At 39.8% G+C, this 23,580-nt stretch overlaps 1 protein-coding gene across 10 annotated transcripts in view; it reads right to left on the bottom strand.

The window, feature by feature from the left end:
- ESRRG (estrogen related receptor gamma) overlaps window positions 1–23,580 on the bottom strand; it is a 486,222-nt gene that overhangs the window by 383,232 nt on the left and 79,410 nt on the right. The gene's annotated exons all lie outside the window — the stretch shown is intronic.

The following is a 23,580-nucleotide window of genomic DNA, read 5'->3' as shown; positions in this document are numbered from 1 at the left end:
TTCAACAGTATTACAAAATATTGATACATGCGAATCTGACTTCATCCCCATGTTCCCCCCAAGAAAAAACAAATCTCAAACAGCATGGAAGCCTCTGAGCCAAATTCTGAGTCTTTTCACGGTTTCCTTCAAAATGAAATTTAAACTGTTACAGCATTAATTTGTGCCTTTATGCTGACTGGCAATGGAGCACTCATGCAGTCCCCACATATCCCCACGTTGCCTTCATATTACTTATGCTAGGAACAAAAATAATCAAAAGCAGGGAGGATTAAGAGAGGGCCACAAGGCAACGTGGTTCATGCCCCTGATTTCTAGGCTCAGCCTCCAAATGTCCCCACCAAGGATCAATGTACTAAAGACCTCAGTATGCCTACATAGTATTTTGGAAGGGACAGGATGATCAGGCCCAACTTTCCAATTCCTTGTCACTGTTTTATGAGCTCAAAGAAAGAATCTCGTTTTCCATATTTTTGCAAATTACGTTTCAACTAAAAAAAAAATCTTGTGTGCTTGACCTTGGTCATTTAGTCTCCTTTTGGGGGTAGTTTTGAAATAGCTGTTTTATATAGGACTAAAAACGAACAAATACTGCGGTGCTTTAAACGTCCCAACTGGAAAGGAATATTTTCTGGTCAATGATCTATTTTTATTTCTGCTCTGCTGTTTCTCAAGAAGCCAAATGACAAAGTCCTGTCCTTCAAAGTTAAGTCTATGGACGCTAAATTAGCATTTTCAATTACTTTCTCTGGGTGAAGTCTACCACTGGTTTTTTTACCCTCCCCTTTGGGAGGGAGAAAAGCACTGTCTGAGTTGCCTTTCCTTTCCTCTTCACAATTTTTCATATGCACTTTTTTTTGTAAATGATTTATTAAAAGTTAAAACAAACAAGAAATCTGAATGGAGTTTAAAACCTTTATGGTGTATGTTTAAACTGTTGACTCCATCTGTTTTAGTTAACAAATTTGTTTTATGTCACTCTTAATCAGTAGATGTATATTTCTGATACTATTATTGATTTTGCAGCCATGCCAGTTAATGCTATTATCTTGGATGGTACATTCAGAACAGTTACCCTCACAGACATTTTAAATAAAAACAAACATCAATTGGGGACTCAAATGAAATCAGATTGCTATATGAACCTGAAAGAACAACCATCTTACTATATTATGTATTCTTTGAATGACCTGCCCTTTACCTATCTTTTATGTTATCACAGTAGTCTGGACAAACCAAGGACAGGGAAGGAGGGTGTCAATTCTGTTTTTTCAAACAAATTAGACTAGATACTTTAAAAAAAAAAGTGATGGCTGAAACCACTGGTAGGAGATAGGCACAGACCCCAAGATACCACGATGAACATGGTCTAAATACTAAGATGGATACATACACAGACAGGTTTTGTCTGTGTTAACTAAGCGCAGCGAAAACTTGATCACTTTCCTAATCAAGCCAATTCCACATGTAGGTAGATAAATAGACAGATTGCACTCTGTACTCAGCCCAATGGGACGGCTTGATCCTCAGAGGTGTTGCGCACCTGATACTGAAGTCAATAGGACTTGAGGACACTCGGAACCAAGCAGGATCAAGTTTTTCTGGAGGCCAGGTGTTATACAAGTTATTTCACAAATTTCTTCCTATGTTCACTTTGATGTTGCCCCACAAAACCCTTGCTGTCTCAGTCCTGGCACTTCTGAACAAACCGCCAATCTTGCCAAAGTGTGCTGTGGCTTTTTGATGGTATAAAATAGTTGGCACTAGAACAAGACCACCAAATTAATTCCATTTCCCACAACTTGAACCCTGGTCTCCAGAGGATAAAGCTATCAGCATTAATAATGAAAAGGTTTGATACCTTGTTGGTCAGCTTTTCACTTGACTGGCAACCACCCAAATCACCCTAGCCATTTTGTAAAGTTTACCCTCAGCAACTGTAACTTTAATAACTCTGTCTCCACAGGTCTGACATTCTCATGGAAACATCGTTTTAAGACACTGTCGCTCTAGATGTTAAAAGTCTGTTAATTATGGGCTCGTTTAACAAAGCCAGTATTCATCTCCTATCAGAAAAAGATTTCATCTAATCTGAATAAGGACTGCTGGAGCTGTGGTAAATTTTATGTGCATGAGCCTAACTGCTATTCAGACTCATTTTTAACTCAATAAGGAGGCTTGTGTTTTGTCCTTAAGCAATAGATTGAGCTCAAATCAGTGTTCCTTTCCTCATTATCCTTATGGTTTTTTGAAGGAAAGGGAGAAAGAGAAAAAGAAAATTTTCAGTTCCTTATTCTGCCTAATTCAAGTGCACTGGAGGGAAAAAAATGTAGCCTCTGGGTCCCCCACCTCTTCCCTCCTAATTTAGTTTAATCATAGTGGAACACCCCAGAGCAAATCAAGATTCTATATCTTAGATTTAAGTTTTTTTAGAATGATCATAGGCCTCTGAACTTTAAAAGTTCTTTCTTAAAGGAATAAGAAAATCATAACTGACCTCAGCAACATTACAAAATAGCCAAGATGAGTAAAACATACGATGTCGTATTTTCTCATGGTGAATTGTGGGGTCAGAATTAAAGGTTGGTCTTACACTACACTCATGAGGAATGTGGTGTGGATACTGTTTTTCTGTACATGCTGGAACTGGATGATGCTAATTTATAGAGGGGTGGAGTCTACCAGCAAAAGTGAATAATGTTATTTGTGGGGGCTAATGTATGTTGAGAAAGGCAATATTAACTGTACATTTCTTGGTTTTAAGGGTTTGTGTGGCTGGGTCTTTCCATTTGTGTGGCTAGGTCCATTCCATTCCTATTTTTCAAGAAGCTTTTTCCTTTTGGGAATTTCCTTGTGTTTTAAAGCTGCATGCAGGGGCTAAGTGGCCACTTAGATCCCTTCCCCTTCAATAATAGTTATGTGCACTTCCATATAGCATAGTAATTTCAAAGATGATATGGAGACATATATCAAAGAGCATATCAATGTACTTATTTTGTAACCATGGACTAAAGAGAACAAACTTTGTATTATTATTTCCCAGGGCAGGGGGTTATGGGGATGGGGACAGATGTAATAGAAAAGATCAACCTTTGAAAGATTAACTGTGGAGCACAGACCTAAAAATTATGTAGCAAAAGACTAAAAAAGTGTAGCAGTTTTATCATGCAGTATTATGATATAACCATCAAAATGCTAATTACTGTATATATTGTGATCTATTTACTTTTTTCTATTAATTAGAGGATTGCTTTTAAAAAAGAAATGCAACACAATCATTTAAAACAAAAACAAAAAACTTACATGGAAAAAACAACCGAAGGCTTAGGAGATTTTGGGAAAAGGGACTTTCTACTTCAAAAGGAGGAGGATGTTGACATATATATGAATTTTGAAGTTGGAGGGTGCTGTAGCTTTTCAGCAAAAGGGATACAAAATTTGGTGAGAGATGGTGCAAAATCTGAAAAGTGTGATTTTTGGTCATTTATTTCTTTTTACAGGAAAAATTACCAATGACTCAAATACCTTCAAAAATTCACAGATCCTTCAAAGAACCTACTTTTCATTTTTTAAACAATCCACTGTTTCCACCTCAGGGAGGTTTTAAGATCCTGTCCCATGCAAAAAGCCTGATGAAGCCTTAACTATGGAACCTTTATGAGTTTCTTGATAATCTAACTAGGTTCTCATGTGGTAGTACCTGAGTGACTAATTTAGTTCTGTGAAAGGTACCGGACTGGCAGCCCAAGGAACTGACGCTGTGACACAGAATATATTGTACAGCACAGGGAAAAAGCAGGGGAAAACATCACCACATTGACCAGCCCTGACCTTTGACCTTATACTGTCCTACAATTTTCATGCCCATTCAGTTCTCAACCTTCTCAGTTTCAATGCTGACACTAACAACCAGTACCACTTGTGGTGGTGGACTAAGCTGATACCACCAGCTCATTTTAGAAAAAAAGTCACAAAATAGCTGCCGGATAGTAACAACCTTTAGTCACTACCAGCATGGGCTCAATTTAAACTAGTGGCCAGTTCCACATCTCATGACAAAATTTTTGAGCTTCTACAACCCAGGGGGAAAATGGTCCACTGCTTTTAATAGCTACCAAATTCTTTTCTACCAAAGGAACCTGAAAGCATTTTCTGACTCACTATTTCCCAGCAGAGACATGTGGAGTGGGAGTCAAGGAAAGGAGGTAGCAGAGGGGGATGATCTTGGTTATGGATGTTAAATAAACAATTTTTTCTGACAACAAACCCAGAACCCCTTTCTCACCATGTCATGGCCTGTGATGACTTACTGTCTCCAAAGCATGACCAAGCGATTAGTGGAGCAGTGTCTGTGTATCTCAACAGTAACAGGGGCTCTCTTTCCATTTGCCTTGTATTGAAACTTGAGTGCTCTGTTGGCTTGTGCATTTTCAGCTTGATGAATTCATTATTCACCATCTTTCCCCCTAGCCCTCCTCCTTTGGAGCAGAACTTTCCCAAAATGCCTGGTGACCTGTTTTTGTTTTTTCCCCATTAGGAGTTTCTAGAGTTCTGCCACAAAGTCTAGGGCTGACTCACCTATTTCAAATAGCACTTGAACGTGCATTGGGATATGTGGATGCCAGACTGCAAACAATCATACTATTTGATTTATTTATTTATTTATTTACTTGGAAAAGAAAAACATGAAGGTTTCTAACATCCTTCACCTACTGATATAGGGAAAAAACACATTTCTGAGTTTGATAAGCAAAAGAAAGCATGTAATCCATACTCCAACAGGCAAATGAAAGCATATAAATAAAATACAAAACCATTTAACTACCACCCAAGCCAGCACTGAGGCTGCTGCATGCCAGGCTTGAATTTGCCTTTGGGTATTTTTGGGGGTGGGGGTGTCTGACGGAAAGCATAGCCACTTTTTACAAGGTACCGTCTGAGATGTGCCTGCATATTGTGGTCTTTTTGGTTAAAGCACCAAAGTGAAAATCAGGAGACCTAAATTCTAGTCCAAATTCTGCCACAGATTTATCCTGTGGCTTGTACAATCACTTTACCTCTGTGTGTCTTGGTTTCCCTACCTATAAAATGGTGATAATATTTCCCCACCTTTATAAAGTACTCTGAGAACTTTAAGTAATTATTATTACTAATTAATAATAACTCTCTATTTGTATTACTTTAGCATCTAGGAGCCTCAGTCATGGACCAGGATCCTATTGTGCTAGGAGCTGTACAAACATAAAACAATTATTATAATATAAGAGTAGAGCAGAGAGGGAAGACTTGAGCCCTGTGACCTTAATTCATGGCATCATGGACGGTGGGGGGGAAATAACATGATGGAATATCAATCTTAACTTTGAATTTCACAACTAGCCAGCATAGGGATGTTAGCTTCAGTGCCTTGGCAAATTGCATTTTCGTGTCTTCATTCTCCCTCCAAAACTTTGTGTAGTGCCGCTTGGCACTGCTGAACATCTGCTGCGTTCTGTGCCATAGGTGGCCGCATTTCAATGGCAGGTGAAGTGGTTTCTATCGAGTTTGTAAAATGTTTTGAGATCCTTTGAAATGAGAGGTGCTTTGTTATTGTTGTGTCATAAATCGAAGGTTATTTAGCTGATGTCTCCAACACAGTGATGTTATACAAAGTACTTATGTTCCACTGGAATGTCAGCACTTAAATGTAGCTCCCTCTGGTGCATGAGCTGCACTGCAGGTATGTCTGGCTTTGGATTAACAATCCATTAGGCAGCTCTGAAACTGTTAAATAGAGGGGTTATTTAGAAATATTATAATTTCCTCTTAATAAAACAGAGGCGTTTGGAGAGGAGGTTGTTTGTTGTTAAAGCATCTTTCAGCCTTGTGTGTGTACTAGGATGATACATTATCTAGTGGTCAGAATGCAGGACTAGTCATCAGGATTCCAGTGCTCTGATTCTGATTCTCATTTTACCTACACCATTATAAATAAAAAGTAACTCCACTGAAGTCAATGGAATTACACCAAGGTAAACAAAACCAGGACCTACCCTTCTAAATCTACTCTGTGATGTGAATGGGTTAATTGGCAAAAGGAAGCAATTTTCAGAAGCTGCTAGAAAAGTATCTTGCCTTGAGGCTATGTTCAGGCAACAGGAGTGTTCTGATAATGGAATGCTTCCATGTTGTGTTTCATTGGTTGAATTCCTTGTCACTCCGCAGTCTAAAAGTTGTGTGGCTAGGATTCAAGAATGAGCCAGAACTTCACTTCTCCATCATTAAGTAGTTTTAATTTGTCTAACTTGCTACTTGTCTCTTAAGCATTACTCCAAATACAGCACACAGGCTAAAAACTCCTATTCAGTCATCAAATTCATACTATGGATTTGTGATATGAGTTTTGTTTTTCGTTCCAAAAGCACAGAGACCCTGAAGCCACAGGGTGGAAAATAAATAGCCAGATGGCCTGGAAAAAGTAGTAACTAGGAAGCTGATTCTGGAGTGGATAGACCAGATGGTAGATAAAGAAACTCTTAAGTAGCAATCGGTACATCATGGCCATAGGCACAGGTTTAATACTAACCATGTTCGTCAGAAGCATAAATACAGAAATACCTGTCCTCTGTCATACTGACAAATAACTGTGAGAATCAAAAAGGCAGGCTATGGTAAATGTTTTGTTGTCCTGGTGCTATGCAGAGATCTAACAAAATTTCCAACATCTGCAGTTTTACCTTCAAACAGATCTCTCAAGAATCTATTCTCTCCTGAACATAGGAAAAAACAGTATCATTAGCATCAGAAAGAAGAATGGACCCCATTGGCCTACTTAAGTATAGAGCCTCACTCAAACCAGAAGTATCTAAAAAACAACAACACTTTTTCTATGTTAATAAAAATGAAAGAATTATACAACTCTAACGTGCCTTTCATCAATTAAGTTGCTTGTTGACTTTTTGCACTTCAATAAGTCTGAAATAGGCCTGTTTCTAGTTAGTTTCACTTTCTGGCTGTCATGCACATAGCTGTAGGGTTTGGGTTGCAAACACTACAGTGGAATTTTCTTGATTTGTTATTTATATCATGAAAATATATCTGTTCATATTTGGTTTTCTGTAAAAGGTAGTAATATTTTTAAATCATAAACTTTGGGTCTAAACTGTCTTATAGTTTTTGTTTCATAAAGCATGATCATGATGCTTAAGAAAATAAAATCTCAATTTTCTGTGTGTGATTTCACTGTACTGCCAGCACTCATTCTCCTGTGCAATGTGCCTCACTGATGTCTCATTCTGCATAGCTTTCATTGTTCTCTGAAAGACTGTATTTAGCTGTTCATGCCGCTGTCTGTTTTCTAGGGTTGCTACTTTTTCATGGGGTTCCTCTCTTCCACTTGAATTAGATGTTGGCAAGTCTTCCATCATGAACATATCTTGATGTCAGTTGGGGTGGAAATGCTTAATGCTAAGATCACTGTTCCTGTGTCAGTTTGCTCTAGAATTTGCTTGAACAGCTTCTAGAGCTCAATTTGTATTGTGCCCTGAAAGAGGAATATCCACATATGGATTGCTCAGTGCACACACACACAAGCAATTTTTTAAAAACACAAATTGCCAATATGGATGATTTGGAATGTGTGTTTTTTTAATTCTTCATCCTACAGGATTCCTTGAGGATTATCATTTAAACAAGTAAACTCCCTGTCTGAAAGTCAATGGGCCTGATCCTGCAAAAATGCTTTTGAAAAAAAATGGTGACTTTGACCTGGACAGGGACTGTAGGGTTGAACCTTTATCCAAATCCTATTTCCAGTGGTAAAACTCCATTGACTTCAATGGAAACAGGACTGATCAAGGGCCCGAGATCAATACCTTTAGGATCAGGACCTCAGTGAGCACTATAAAAATTATGTGCTATTATAATATTAGGATTAATTTTTTTCTCATAACAGATGTATTGAGCACAGAAGTCATCATAACAACTAACCTGCATGAGGTTACCAGCTAACATTTGTTGTTGTAAGACTAAGATGAAGGTAGTTATTCTTCTGTTTTAGTCTAGCCTATTTACATTTAACAGCGCCAGCCTCTGTGCAGTACCTTAGTGAGCAACTCAATCCCTGCTGGATTTTGTACCACAAGAAGATACTGCAGGTGTTGAGAACTCCCTCTAGCTCTTCCTCCAGAAAAGTAACAATCATGTTTTTCAGTCATGGCCTTTAACAAAATTCTGCTTCAATACATTTCAGGAAGCTGAGTTGCTTGGTTAAAGTTTTGGATGGTGGTATATGACTCTTCTTTTACTACACTTTGGTTATCTGGGGAAAACAACTGATGATCTACATTTTTCATTACACATAGGAACATTCAACTGTGCCAACATTAACAATGTGTGTGCTTCTTTTAGATACTTATTTGCATACACTAAAATTTGCACCTGTAATTTTGCACCCACAAGGTGGTTCCAGAGCAGAGTACTTGTGCCTCTAATTTCCTATTCTGTCTGAGCATCTGTGCAGCGCCAGGGACAAGTACTGAGACATGTGCTTGCAACTCAAACATAGGTGCCAAACTGCAGTGCATAAGTTGCCCCACAAAAAAGAAGTCATCTTTGGCCCACTGCACATACCATACAATTGTATGTGCATCTCTGACAGTATTTGAGCTCTTTCACACATTGATAACAGCGGGAGCAATTTAAAATGGCTCAGATAGCTCGTATGGGACACACAGTTGCTCACTTTTATGTCAACAGTTTGAACTTAGCCCAGAAGATAATAATTAAAACTCACTGCCTCCTAACAGTTGCTTGAAGCCTTATGTGAACTGAAGTTGGTGTCTTTGTCCAGTTCCCAATAGACAGGTCTAAATCAGTTAAAAAGCACCATGATCATTGGCAATTTGGCTGAGTAAACACTTCAGGATTTCACCCCCACAGAATCAGTCTCCCAGGTGGACACCAGAGCCCTAAAAAACAAGTCATATGTGATTACAGTGGAAGGCAAGAACTTCTATTCAAAAATAAGATTTTTTATAGGAAGAATTCAGAAATGGAAATATAATTCCCACAGAAGGGAACAGTGTGGTTTTTCCAATGATTTCTGCTGCAAACTACATTTCTAAAATTTCTTTTCCAACCCTTTTGGGAAATCCTCTGGATTTCTTATTTAAACACCCCACAAACCATCAGGGAAAATTTGAGGATACAAAAGCAGTAGTTATCATAGCTTCACCTAAAGAGGAGATGGGAACAGGTTTTTTTCTCACTAGACTTGAATGACATAATGACACACACATTTAAAAGACAATTGCAAATCACACTGCCAAATCCATGAACAAGTAAAACATTATATATGTTAACAGCAGCATATCAAAAGACAGATGTAATTAAAGAACTACACTGTTCTTCCCTGCTCTTTGTCAAGGCCTGTACTGTACTTTGCTTACCAGCCGTCTTAAATTCATTCTAAACTGACTCTTAGCAGGGGCTGAATTAGATAAAAGAGGTGGTGGTACTCTTCTGACTCCAGCCACAAAATAAGCTCCATGCACATGAGAGGCTGCTCACAGACGATATTTTGAACATCCACACAATGGTCACACTCCTTCTGGGTTCCTTGCACTCAGTACTTCCTCAGTGGGGACAGAATACCCCCATGGTCTCTGCTGGGCTCCCTGGCTTGGTTTGCCCTTGAGAGGCTCAGATGCCCCACTAGGTTTATTGAGCCTGTCTCCTGTTGTGTGTGTAAGCAGTGTCAGGATGAGCTCCACCCTGACATCTGGTGGTGAGGTGTGGCAAGTTGTGGAAAAGAACTTCAGGGGCCAATCTCATTTGCATAGGCACACCCACCACGCCTAGAATGAGACCATAGCTGCCCAAATGGTCACTTTGGCTGCTGTGGGATCCCCAGTGTCTCTGTTATTGGGGCAGGAAGAATAAATTGTTATTACCCTGATTATGGGAACTGTGCTTGGAACTGTACGTGGCCTTTTGTTATGATGGAGGGATTCACCATCAACTAAGTAGCACTCGCTAGGCAAGGGTCATGGGTTCCAAAACTGTGTGAATGGAGAGAGGCTGGGGACAAGTATTAATACTTGGTGACATGGGCCCCTTGGTGAGGGCCTTACATGCTAATTGCACTTCCTCCTCTCTCCACTGTGGAATATCAGAGCTAATTTTGATTTCATTAGAAGTCTAGTTATAGGCTGCTGAGCTCACTTTGGGCTGACAGTGCACCAGCACTGGGGCTCCCCTATTATAAGCTGAATTCACCTAAGAGCTGAAATCACTGAGTGTTGTGTTAAGTAGTGGGGGAGCCTGAAGATATATTGTGGAGCAGTTTGCAGGACGGCTGGTGAAGCAGTTCGACACAGCGCAGTGTGTGGATGGCAGGAGCTGCTTGTGGGCCGTGGAGCTGAGCGAAGGAGTTTGTGGGGCGGCTGGCGGAGCGGAGCGCAGCTGAGCGAAGGAGTTTGTGGGGCGGCTGGCGGAGCGGAGTGCCGCTATGGAGCGGTCAGCTTCAGATCACGTAAGGTGCCTCTTACCCCTGTCCCATTTCCACCCAGGTCAGGAGGTAAAGCTCCACAGACAAACTTTCGAACTCTGGGGCTGCCCTGACAGAGACTTTTGGGGCATTGGACTTTTGGGACTTCGGGTGATTTGGGGTTGCTAGACTCAAGAACCAAAGGGAAAAGGGCGTGCCCCAATTTGCCTGGGGTGGGTTTTTTTTGCTCATGGGTTGTGTTATGAATCCTGTTGGTGGTGTTTCCCTAACATAATGCCACATTGTTTCTCTCTGTTATTAAAAGACTTTTGCTACACTCAGACTATGTGCTTGCGAGAGCGGAAGTATTGCCTCTTGGAGGCGCCCAGCGGGGGTGGTATATATTGGTCCCAGGTCACTGGGTGGGGGCTCGAGCCGGTTTGCATTGTGTTATTGGAATGGAACCTCTAGATATTGAACCCGGCCCTTGTTGCTGCCAACTCTGACGGGCAGAAGGGTTACATGTGGTTGAGATGCCCTACTTGGTTCTGCTAGGCTCCTTCTTCATTTGGTGTGTGGGTACTTTGCCATACCTCACAGTTGATTGTGCAGCTCTTCATAATATGACCCTCCCTCACCTTTCTTACATACTGTGATGAATGAGGAAACAGTTAACAATGTTGCTTGCAGTGCTGTTGTAACCATATTGGTCCCAGGATATTATAGACACGTTGGGTGAGGTAGTATCTTTTACTGGACCAACTTACGTTGGTGAGACACACGTGCTCTCAAGCTTACACAGAGCTCTTCTTCAGGTCTGGGAAATGTACTCAGAGCATCACAGCTAAATACGAGGTGGAACAGATTGTTTAGCGTAAGTAGTTAACATATATTTCAAGGGACCATTCAAGGTAAAATGGCCAATTAACACTTCTACAATGATGCGGGGGTAGGGAAGGGCAGGGGGTTAGTGGGTTGAAGGTTGTTGTAATAAGCTATAAATCCAGTAACTTCATTAAGTCCATGATTTTTAGTGTCTAGCAAAGTTATGAATTTAAGCTCCCAGGCTTGGTTTTTTAAGGTGTTGTGCAGGTTTCCTTTGAGGATGAGGATAGAGAGGTCAGATATACAGTGATACAGGTGATAGAGTGTTTTTATATCTTTAGTAATTTTTCTGTGTGAGTTCATTTGAGAATATAGTGATGGTCTCATTTCACCCACATAGTTGTTACTGGTGCATTTAATGGACTGGATGAGGTAACACCACATGTTGTGATTTGCACATGTAAGATCCATGGGATCTTGAAAGGTATATTGGGAGCACGGGTGGTATTGATCTTGAGAAATACAGGTTTTTCAGATATGTCTACAGGTTTTCTATTTGATGTTATGGCAGAGAGTCTGGTGCAGCTTTGAGTTGATGGGTCCTAGTCTGTGGGGAGCTTTTTATTTCATCATTAGAGATTTTTAAGAGCAGGTTAGACAAATACCTGTCAAGGATGATCTAGATCAGTGGTTCTCAACCAGGAATATGTGTACCCCCGGCAGTATGCAGGGGGTACATCAGCTCATTTAGCTATTTCCCTAGTTTTACAACAGGTTACATAAAAACCACTAGCAAAGTCAGCACAAACTATAATTTCATACGACTTGTTTATACTGCTCTATATACTATACACTGAAATGTAAGTACAGTGTTTATATTCCAATTGATTTATTTTATAATTATATGGTAAAAATGAGAAAGTAAGCAATATTTCAGTAATAGTGTGCTGTGACACTTTTGTATTTTTATGTCTGATTTTGCAAGCAAGTAGTTTTTACGTGAGGTGAAACTTGGAGGTATGCAAGACAAATCAGACTCCTGAAAGAGGTACAGTCGGCTGGAAAGGTTGAGAGCCACTTGTCTAGATAATACTTAGCCCTGCCATGAGTGCAGGGGACTGGACTAGATGACCTCTCAAGGTCCCTTCCAGTCCTACAATTCTATGATTCTATGATGAGCTTGGAGAGGCTGGAGGCTCTGAAGGCCAGAAGAAGGGATTCAGGAAAGATTTCTTTCAGGATGTCATCCCAATTGTAATTGTTGAATGACACCCTGTGTGTGTTCCAGTGTGGGCAGAAGGTGACAACTAGGGTTGTGCAGTTGGAGGGGATTTTATTTCTTATTAAAGCAGGTTCTCTCAGAGTATTTAGGTGGACCACTCCATGACACAACCCACTTCTCTGTTCGAGTTAACAAATGTTGTCATTTAAAGGATCATCTCTAGGAATCTGAGGTGGCACCCACTAAAATGAAAGGGGCAGTTGCACCTCTCAGAGCTACATGTTGTGCAAATATAGGCAAGTGTCACTGCATCATTTATATTCAGTTCACATTTGGGGGCTATTTCAGCACCTCCTAGGACCATGCTGTAACACAACCCAAAAAGCCACTCATGGAGATAGTCATAAGTGTTCTGCATTGAGCAGGTGTTCAGTTAGCGTGACATTTTTACTGAATTAATCCGAGTGCAAATGTAAGTGGAAAAAAGTACAGAAATTTTTGAGTCATGGAGCTTTCAAAGGGTGGAGAAGGAATGGAAAAGAGGGCTGGGGTTTAAAGACGATCGAATACTTTACTTATATCTTATATACTCAGTTCACCTTCTCCTTGCACTGGAGGGGTGCCCTTTTCAGTAGCCCCACCATCCTCCCCTCTGGTACTCTAAGAGCCTCTCCTGCAGAGGCTGCTTGGTGAATAGTCCAAGTCAGAAAACTCGTCCCATGTGGGCCCAGCACAGAATCAAGCTCTACTTGCTTAAATATTACTTGGCTAACATTTGTACAACCCAGTGAAAAAGTAAAGGATGAGAGAAGTGCTAAGTATTTTTATTGGACTGAATCCTTACTACCACTGAAGACAAGGACTTGGCCCAGTAAAGATTTCTAGATGTGACTAATTATTTTTAAGTCATAAGGATTAATACATTTACAATGGTCTAAGCCCTACAACATACAGACGGCACTACACACTACCCATATATGACAATATTCTGTGGTGTGAATATGTCTATATTCCAACCTAAGACAGACACATGCATCAGATTTTCTTTTTTGGGCTCCTGTACAAACTCCATGTACACTATATAACTATTATTTCATCACAGTATGCTGCACAATCCTCTGAACATGAGCAGCTAACCACTGCACCATGCACCATTCTAGTCTCAGTGTGGAATGTCTTGATTTAACAGAGAAATAAAATGATATAAGGTCGTAAGCTAAGACTATCATAAAGTGAGTCGCAGGCACCCTACACTTAAACACTCCCAGGTTGCCGCTTAACTCCAAGTGAGACAATTTGCCTAATGCCTATAGAAGTGACTCAATTAATTCCCCTCCCTTAAATAATCCTAACCTTTCCTCTACGATGTGCCTCCATAAAAGTATGTTTCCTAAAATAAAAACCTTTTTTGTGAAAATCGTACCACAAAAGATACTAACTCTGAAAATGCAGAGATTAAAAAGAAATGTAAAGGGCTCCCCCCGACACTGTGTTCAGGTAGTCATTAGAGACACTTTCCCTCCAAACCAGAGACCAGGTCCCACAACAGTATAATGAGCACTACAAAGAACACTCAGTGGACTGCGCTAAAGTAGCCTCAGCTATAAACAGCAATCTCAGCACCTTCCTGCTCATGTTGCCTGATAAAATACTTACAAATGAACCCAATAACCTCCACATTAATCCTCAGGATTTGAACTTTTCTGTCCTGGAGGCACAGTGCTTCCGCCATGTTACTTATCACTCTGGCATTTTGCACACCATTTAACAACAGCCTAGGTGGATCAGAGACTGTGAGCTTCACCTGTATATAAAAGGGAGTTTCTGAGATCCAAGTTGTAAGCTTTTCTCAGGGCAATGGGATATAGAATTTTAGGACCACTGTTTAATGCACATTTTCTATGTGCCTGAGAATGTGTGAAATCATTTCAGTGCACAATTGCATGCTTAGAAATACAGTAACCATTAGCAATATGTTGATGGAGATGAAAAATCTCACTCTACAGCAGTGTGTCCCAAACTTGGGCCGCCGGTTGTGCAGGGAAAGCCCCTGGCAGGCCAGGCCAGTTTGTTTACCTGCCACGTCCACAGGTTTGGCCGATCACGGCTCCCACTGGCCACGGTTTGCTGTGCCCAGCCAATGGGGGCTGCGGGAAGCAGCACGGGCCGAGGGATATACTGGTAAACAAACCGGCCCAGCCTGCCAGGGACTTTTCCTGAACAAGGGGCGTCCCAAATTTGGGAAACACTGCTCCACAAAAACCTGTGCAAACCAGCCTAATTCATTGCTGCAGAGCTGAAAACCAGTTTTTGGAGGAAGAAATTCTGGTGAATAAGACAGAAGTGATCTCTAGGTGTCAACATTTACCAGAAATTAAACAAGACCCTCTGCTAGGCAAATTAGGAAGGCATTATAGAAGTTAAACTGAAACTCATTTAGGTCATGGTATCACAGAAGATATAGATGGAAAAGCCCTACAAGCTTACTGAGTCTTTTCACCTGAAAATACGGGATACAGTCCCATAATCAGGATATATCTAATATTAAATTTATATTACACTTGATCTTAGTCAAAAGGCCACACAAAAAAGCAATTAGGACAGGTAGTGAAGAATTTTTCTATCTGTATTAGGAAATATGCAGTTAGTTACTCTGTAATTAGACTCTAGACACTGCAGCTACATTGTAGTTACAAAAGTTAAAACAAAATGACAGGGTCACTACATTTGGAGTTACTACTAGCCAAATCTAGAATTACTTATTAAACTGTGTACTTAATTATTAAACTTATTAAAGGTGCCACAAGTACTCCTTTTCTTATTAAACTGTGTAATCCATACCTCAAAAGTGTGGTTTGGTTATTCACAATTAATATATTGGCATGATCATAGGGATTATACTAGTATAAAATCAAGGAGTCATTCCCACTAAAGCCAGTGGGAGTTTTGCCATGGACTTCAACTGAGACAAGACTGGGCCCCATATAAAGGGCCTAATCCTGAGAGATGTTGACCACCTAAAACTTTCATTGGTTTCAACAGTTTACTACACCTACGTGGTTTCTGGTTATTTATGACCCACTTTAGTGTTTACAATTTTTATTTCAGATACTAAAGCATCAACATTTTTTTCCTCCTGCTCCACTTCTGATCAAACAGAGGGCATATCACCTTCCCCCAATAAAGCCTCCTAGATGTTACTGATAATTTAAGCATATTATGTACTCATCACATACTATCAAGAAAACCTGATGAGCTCAAGTTGATCAACCTGATGAGTTCAAGTTGAGCAAGGGGTTGGACTAGATGACCTCCTTCCAACCCTGGTATTCTATGATTCTATGATCAACATTGCTCTTGCCAACATCACAGCCAATCTTAATTAGCTGGAACCTTCAACACTGTAAATGGCATGAAAACGTACCTACCTTGGTATCATGATTCACACTGAACTCCAAAAAGCCAAAAACATTTAATGTTACTGCAGGTAATATGTAAACAAACATGCATACACACAGCCCAAATGAAATGATCAGAGCTTTACTCTGATCTATATACAGAGGCAGATATATAGAGATAAATAATCGCACGGAATGGTCATGCTTCTCTTCTCATTTTCACTGGTGTAAATCAGGAGCAACTCCACTGTCATCAATCAGAATATAGATGCAAAGCCAATGTAAGTGAGAGGGGAATCAAGCCCTATGTTAGCTTACATATGCCCTGAAGGTTTGTAACTTACCATGGAAAAACAAGGAAACTCTGATACTTTAATTACAGTATAATTACATGATGATTATTGCGTAACTACAAAGTATCTGATTATTGGTGTACTGTAAACTAAAGTGTTATCAAGTTTTTTACTGTTCAGTTCTATTTACAGTCATTTGTGATCAAGAATAAACCTCCCCCAAAATGCATGATAAAGCTTATCACAGGTTTTAATGCTTCTAATAACTACTGTAATTCTATATGATTTACTGCTTTCAATAATCCACTAGGATTTTTCTCTAGATCTTTAAAAGGATTGCAAATGTGTACAGAGGTGTCGCAGTGATTAAATTTACAGGACACTTACCAAAGTAGTGATAAGAAGGGATGTTTAATTAACACATGTACACGTTGTTCAACTGTACTATCATGCAAAAATGGAAAGACCTGAACGGACCCCTACTTTCCTTTGGAAATGTTAAAAAAATATATTAAAACAAAGGATTAGCTTCACTATACACTATACAAGCAGACTTTCTGAGGACAACAGTGAATCCAGGCAGCACCTGACAATGGTACCAGGTAAGCCTATGAGCACTGTGCGATAAGACAGGGTTCTGGTACCAGTCTAACATGAGAGAGAGAGAGAGGTGTCACATATGACAGCAAGAGGCAGTTTACCAGCTGAATTTGGGAATATCATTCCCTTAGCTACTGGATAGTTCAAGGGCACCGCAGTTATAAAGCCTGAAAATATCAGTGCTTTTAAGGCTCATTGATAAAAACAGTTACAGAAAAACAACTGAATCTTAGTTTAAGTATCAGGTATTTCACAGCTCTAAGTCTTGAACACAAACAGAACCACTGTAGAAATACCCCCTCTCTCTCCCTCCAGTTTTATATTTACTGGGTAGCTAAAATTCTTATCAATTTATAGAACAGAAATGTAAATTTTAGATTAAGCAATGAAGTGCCCTAGCCGGCCAAACCATGGCTGAATATAGGCAGATTCAACAATGCAACAATAAGAGTCTTTATTTCTCTAGGGAAATGTTCTACTTTAACTTTACCTGACATTTTGTCCACTGTGATGTTGACAAAAAAAATTGATGGAGAGATCTAAAGATATTACATATGATAAAAAGATGAAAAGGAAAGTCAAGAAGCTCCTGCAACCCATATTCCCACTGGAGATATAGGCTTTTTAATATTAGAATTGTTTGTGCTTTGAAATGGAAATCCCAATATCTGTAAGTGTGTGCAGCTAAAAGTACACTTCACTCCAGAATGGCCAAGAGCAAGGCAGTCATGGGCTTGGGGAACAGACATCTACACCATCCATTTAAACTTAGGTTCTCCTTTGAAGAAAATGACCATTAACATTCTTAAAGAGCAGCTGACATAACATGGAAAACTTTCAACACTTATTCTCTTTAGAGTGAATTCCAGACATTTTAGCCTAATGATCCAAGTACAGAACTAGGAGTCAGGATCGCCTAAATTCTAATCCATGCTCTGACAATGCATGGCTTTGGAAAAGTCTTTTTTTTTTTGGCATTAAAATTTTACTGGGAAATGTTTAACAACAATAATACAAGGCAAAACACTTACAAATATGGTAGGAACAGAGGGTAGGTAATACAGATGGCATCAAGCTACAGTAAGACTAAGTGCCCTTGAGCTGGATTTACATACTTACCTTGGATCCAGGTGAGTAGGAACAAACAGGGCTATGCATCCCTTACTTCTTTGCAGCAGGTGGGTAGGGAATTGCTGTTCCCCCCTCACTTACTGGCAGGATTATTTGAGCAGGTGGAGAAGAGAGACAAGGCAGCAATTACAATTGGTATCAGCCACTAGTAAATTACTACCCCTCAGGATCCTGTCTTAGAATCACAAAGCCTCCTATGGCTACTCCTGGGATGGTGCAGTTTAGACTGTGACTTTAGGCAGAGAGTGGTGTGTAGTCTTTAGAGTAGAAATTAGATCTCTTAAAACATCACAAGTTTGTTTTCCAAAAGTGGTCTCTTATTTTGAGCTCATAAGAAATGGCAGGTGCCATTTTAATGGTCCATCCTGTTGCACTTACACAGCTATCTTTCTGATTGCAATCACATACCAAGAAGTCAGATGTCTAATGCTATAAAATGCATCCCCACCCATGTGCATGTGCCTGCAATTAATCCTAGAAACAAAACTGTGGGTGTAAAAACCAAAGGCTACTTTTCAAGCTTATATTCTAGCAATATTTTTATTAATAGCTGTTACAGGTATTAACCCACTAGAGAGAGAATAGATAGTACAATCTCTCAAAGAATGCTCAGCACTCCCTATGAATGGGAGTAACATGTGCACATTACAGTTTGTGCTAAATGCTTATAGGAAATAACAAAAGCAGGTGAAACTTACCTATCTATCACAATTGGTCACAAACCTGGAAATCTGCCCAGGTTCATCAACTTTTGATACAGCCAGACTGATTTTCAAGAGAAGCTGCGCTGAATTTAAGTGAAATTACCTCCTTCCCCACAAACCTATGGAGGGCTTGGGTAGTTTGATTTTTTAGAAAATACTAATGTCACCATGTGGAGACACTGACCAAAAAAAAAAAAAAGGATCTATCCAACAACTCAGAAATTAGAGAGAGGCAGATGCAGTCACTAACTCTGTCTCCGATGAGTTTATCGGACTCTTTTTCAACATTTTCATGTATGGCTGCTCTTGCCTGCTGGTCCTCCTGGGCTCAGGAAAGCCACTAGCGGCTTCTGAATATGAGGGATCATCATATTTTTTTATATTTTAGCAATAGTGGAAACAATCATCATTGCAGCGGAGAAAAGGGGAAGGGGAGGGGAGGGGACACCTACCACTTCTTCAGCCAAAATGACTCACTGTGAATATACACTGTCAACAGAACTCGGAAACTGACGGATTTGTAAAATGAATCTGATATATCTGGCTACCAATGCGGTTTTGGGTGGTCTTAGCCTCAGATGAAACAATCTGATCTCATTAACCCAAAATTTCTAATACAATCCATGCACCATCTTGGAGATTAGCACTTTCAAAACCTGTAACTATGCATTTTTAACTACATGGCACCTGTAATTTGCTTCTTTTTAAAAAAATTATCTTACCTTTTTACCTTGTCTCTGCTCTCCAATCATCTAATCTGTCTGCAGAATGAGATGGACATGGCTATAAAGGTTAACTGAATGTATTTCATTGAAAAACATGGAGTCACGTCCTTCTTTAGCACAGGACCAAAAATGTTTGTTTTGATGTAGCTGCATGTATTTAAAGACTCATTCCCACTACACACAATGAAACAATGAAGTCTAATTCGGGTTACAGTGTCCTAGCTATTTTTACACCAAGCTACCACTAATCTCAATGGGAATTTTGCATGCAGAATGATGACAGGAAATGGCCGTTAGGCTGCAGTTAATCCAGGCTGCAGTTAATTGGAAGATATGTCCAAAATGGAAGGGTGCTTACTGTTTGGTAGGCATGCGTAAACTGAGTTGCATATGTTAAAGAAATCTGCATTGGAGCAGAATTTCGATGAAGACACATTTATGTTCAATTACAATAAAATTTCCAAAATAGGGGGCAAAACTCCACTGGAAGCAATGGTAACTCTGTGGTGATTTGCATTAGTACTACCACATGATCTTCTGATAACTATGTAAATAAATAACTCATGTCCCTGCTGCATAGAGTTTCTACAGAGAAAATGACATATTACCTGACTAGCACTGAAAAGAACTCCATGTCCCCAGCAATGATTGGCATGGAATATTAAGTACCTCTCCAGAAAGGAGCAGGCAGTACACAGGTTTGTTTTTTTCCCCCTTCACACAAAACTACATCGTGTCTAATGACAATAATTCACTCCCATCCAGAAATAAATATCCTGTGTTATTTTTGCAATGAATATAGTGCTCAGGAAAGATTCTAGAACTGGAAACTTAATTCAGTTCTTATCCATGGAACAGCTACAGTATAGGCACCAGAATGCAAACCTCTCCCATGTTTCCTATCCAAAAAGTGCTCAGGTAATGCTTCTGAAGAGGTGAGCATCTTTAGGTGAGAGGGAAATATGCTTTCCATAGCCAATCAAACACTGGGTTTTCTGTTGAGACTGGCAATAAGGCTACCAAGGCGGTTTGAAAGCTTCACTTTGCAATCTTAATAGCAATCTTTTCACATAGATTTTTATATGAAGTTTATATTTACACTGACTAGACGTCACACAATAGGTGGAGAACACTGGAAGAAGAAACAGCAGTACTGATGGGCTGAGAGCATCAGCAACCAAGAAAAACTGTCCTGAATTACTCAAGTTAGGTGATAAAGAGGAGCAAAAACACATGATTTCTCATCTCATCATCCCCAAGAAAAGCACAGGATTTTTCCAGATTATTCTAGCCCCTTCTCTCTCCCTTGAACATTGCTGCATTTATATCTTTGTGTGACACTGTATTACATCTTCATTAGGCATTTGAGATAAGGATGACCCAGTAAAGGAGCTTGTAGAGGCCATCACCAAGTTTACCGAACATGCTGATGTGACCTTTGAATAGCAAAGGGATGTTTGAAAGTTGTTTTTCATTAATAGAAACATATAATATGCCATAACTTAGGGCCAAACATAACATACACTTTGGGCAAAGAATATAATGAGCAGTGAGGGGAAAAAAGCCCTAAATTAATATAATTAATCATAAAAAGGACAGGTCCTTGAAGAACTAACAAGTAAGTCAGAACCCATCCATGAGCTCAAACGAACAGTTAGAATGGCTATTGTACCCTTTTGCCAACTACTTCAGGAGCATAATGAAAAATGTAAGCGATCTCAAATGGCCTTTGACTTAGGTGTGTGAGTAGAATGTGCTTTTTTGTGTGTTGAGAGAGGTAAGAAATAATAACTGTAGAGAATACCAAAGGGAATGCAGGGAGTGAGTGCAGTGCTAAAAGGCATGAGAGTGAAGTCTGGCTTCAGAAGTGTCAGAGTTGATATGAAATGATTGAAGGTGTTGGGTCCTCATGAGTGTAATGGTCTGGAACAGAAAACAATAGAGAAGGGGAGAAGATCCATAATACTTTCTTCTTTTTTATCTTCTAAGATCTATGTAAAGAAAAGAGCTGCCCTGACTCCCCCACCCCTTTCAGTTCCACCTTTCCCCTATTCTAGCTGATTCTCTTTTCAAAACACCATTTTACTTTTACTTTCTAAGAGTTCATATCAAAGTTAGTTTCAAATTTGGAAACAATATGAAAGACCATTGTAAAATTTGCTTTTTTGAAGAAGGAGTGTATTTCATGAAGTGGGAGGATGATACAGGCGCTGAGTAATATTCTAGTTGCAATGGATACTAGGGAGAGACAAGGTGGGTGAGGTAATATCTTTTAGTGGGCCAACTTCTGTTGGTGAGAGAGACACGCTTTCAAGCTTATAAAGGTCTGGGAAATATACTCAAAGGGTCAGAGCTAAATACAAGGTGGAACAGATTGTTTAGCATAAGTAGCTAACATATATGTCAAGGGACCATTCATGGTGAAGTGGTCAGTTACTACTTCTCCAGTCATAGGGAGGAAAAAGAAGGCCAGGGGGCAACGGGGGTTGGTTTGTGGGTTACAGATTGTTGTAATAAACCATCAATCCAGCATCTCTACTCAGTACTATGTGATGATTTTTTTGTCTGAGGCAATGGGTGTGTGTAGTGCAAGAGCCAGTCTAATCTCTGGTGTAGCTCCAAGGACTTCAGTGTAGTTACACCAGGAGTGAATTTAGAGCAACAGATTCATGAAAGCTAGCACAAAGAAGGATAAATTACATTTTTCTGAGGCAGTGGTGCCCCTTGGGCCCTAGGTGCTATTCAACCTATGGGAGGGCACTATTCATACACAGAAGAATGGGGAGAGATTTTACTTCCCAGCAGTGTCTCTCCGAAAGGGATTCACACTCTTTGGTCTGTGTTATCCCCCTAGAGCCCCTTGATACAGAAATGATTAGGGTTATTTTCCACCACGTGAGGCCATCATCAAGACAGACATTCAGATACTATGGCAGTGAGCATGTGTAAACACTTGGACAGGACAGAGTGCCTTCATGGCAGATTCTCTATTGTATTTTAAAACAGAAACATGTACCCTATAATGCTCTGAAGTTTAAAAAAAAATATTCCCATTGTGATTCTTTTTTTATAATAATTGCATCTTAAATGTAAGCAGTGTTGTCCATCCCAAATGAAATTATACAGAAAAAGGAATCACTTTGGCACAGAAATTCAGCGCCCTCTGGAACGGAGCACAACTGGCTCACAACAATGTGAGGAGAAGAAAACTGAAATACAGGCACCAGGGAAGACCACTTATCCTTACAAAAATTGCTATAGGATCTCTAATGTCCCTCTCAGCTTTTGAGGATTTATGAAGCCTTAACCCTCCCATACTGACTCTTGCTGAAGGAAGATGACTTGCAATGGACCATTCAAGATGCAAGTCCATTCTGTCTGCCATCATGGCTACATCATCGCCATGTGAATATGTGGCTGCTCGTGAGCATTTGAGGTGTTGAGTGGATAGTGAGAGAATTCTCCAGATAATTTCTCTTCCATTACATTTTGCAAACATTCAAGAGATTTTGTTCATACACATATTCCTGGAAAGCAAATTTTAAACCTGCAAATTAGATTTATTTAATCACAAAATAAAGCTTTATTCATGATTAAAGGAAATTTAGCTTGGGTAGAAGGGGAGGTAGCTTATAAAACTTATCCAGTCAGGGGAAAGAAACAATACGATGTGACATGTTGCCCTGAATGGTCTTTGTTGGGGAGGTGAATCTGACCCTTAGGAGTTCAATTAGCTTCAAAATTAATTATTATTACTGGAACATAGCACTTCAGGAAGCCTCACTGAGAGCAATACTGCATAGAACAGAACTAAACTTCATATTCACCCACACAACTACTAATCAGCCACAAGCATCTCCACAATATACATTCAGGCCCACACTCTTCAGAAATTCATTACCAGGCACAGCAAACAGCTGTCCTGAAAACAGAACCTTTCCAAACAGCACAGTGAAATAAACCCTACTGTATAATATGCTCAAATAATGAAGGGCAACCCCCTTCTAAACCTAGTTTGCAACAAGCCTTCATCCAATCATATGTTCCTTTATATTAGCCATCTCTCTCTGTGCTACTCTGCATAACCCTATATTGCTGCCACCTTAAAGTTCAGCTATGGTATTTCAATAAATAGTGCAGCTGTTGATTCCTTATAGCACTTTTCATTCTTCTTGCTGCAGTCAATCCTTGGCTCCCTTCTATTGGTCTTGCTC

This window comes from Lepidochelys kempii, chromosome 3 (genome assembly GCF_965140285.1).
Source record: "Lepidochelys kempii isolate rLepKem1 chromosome 3, rLepKem1.hap1, whole genome shotgun sequence".
Lineage (NCBI taxonomy): Eukaryota > Metazoa > Chordata > Testudines > Cheloniidae > Lepidochelys > Lepidochelys kempii.
This window is presented reverse-complemented; position numbering and strand designations above follow the sequence as displayed.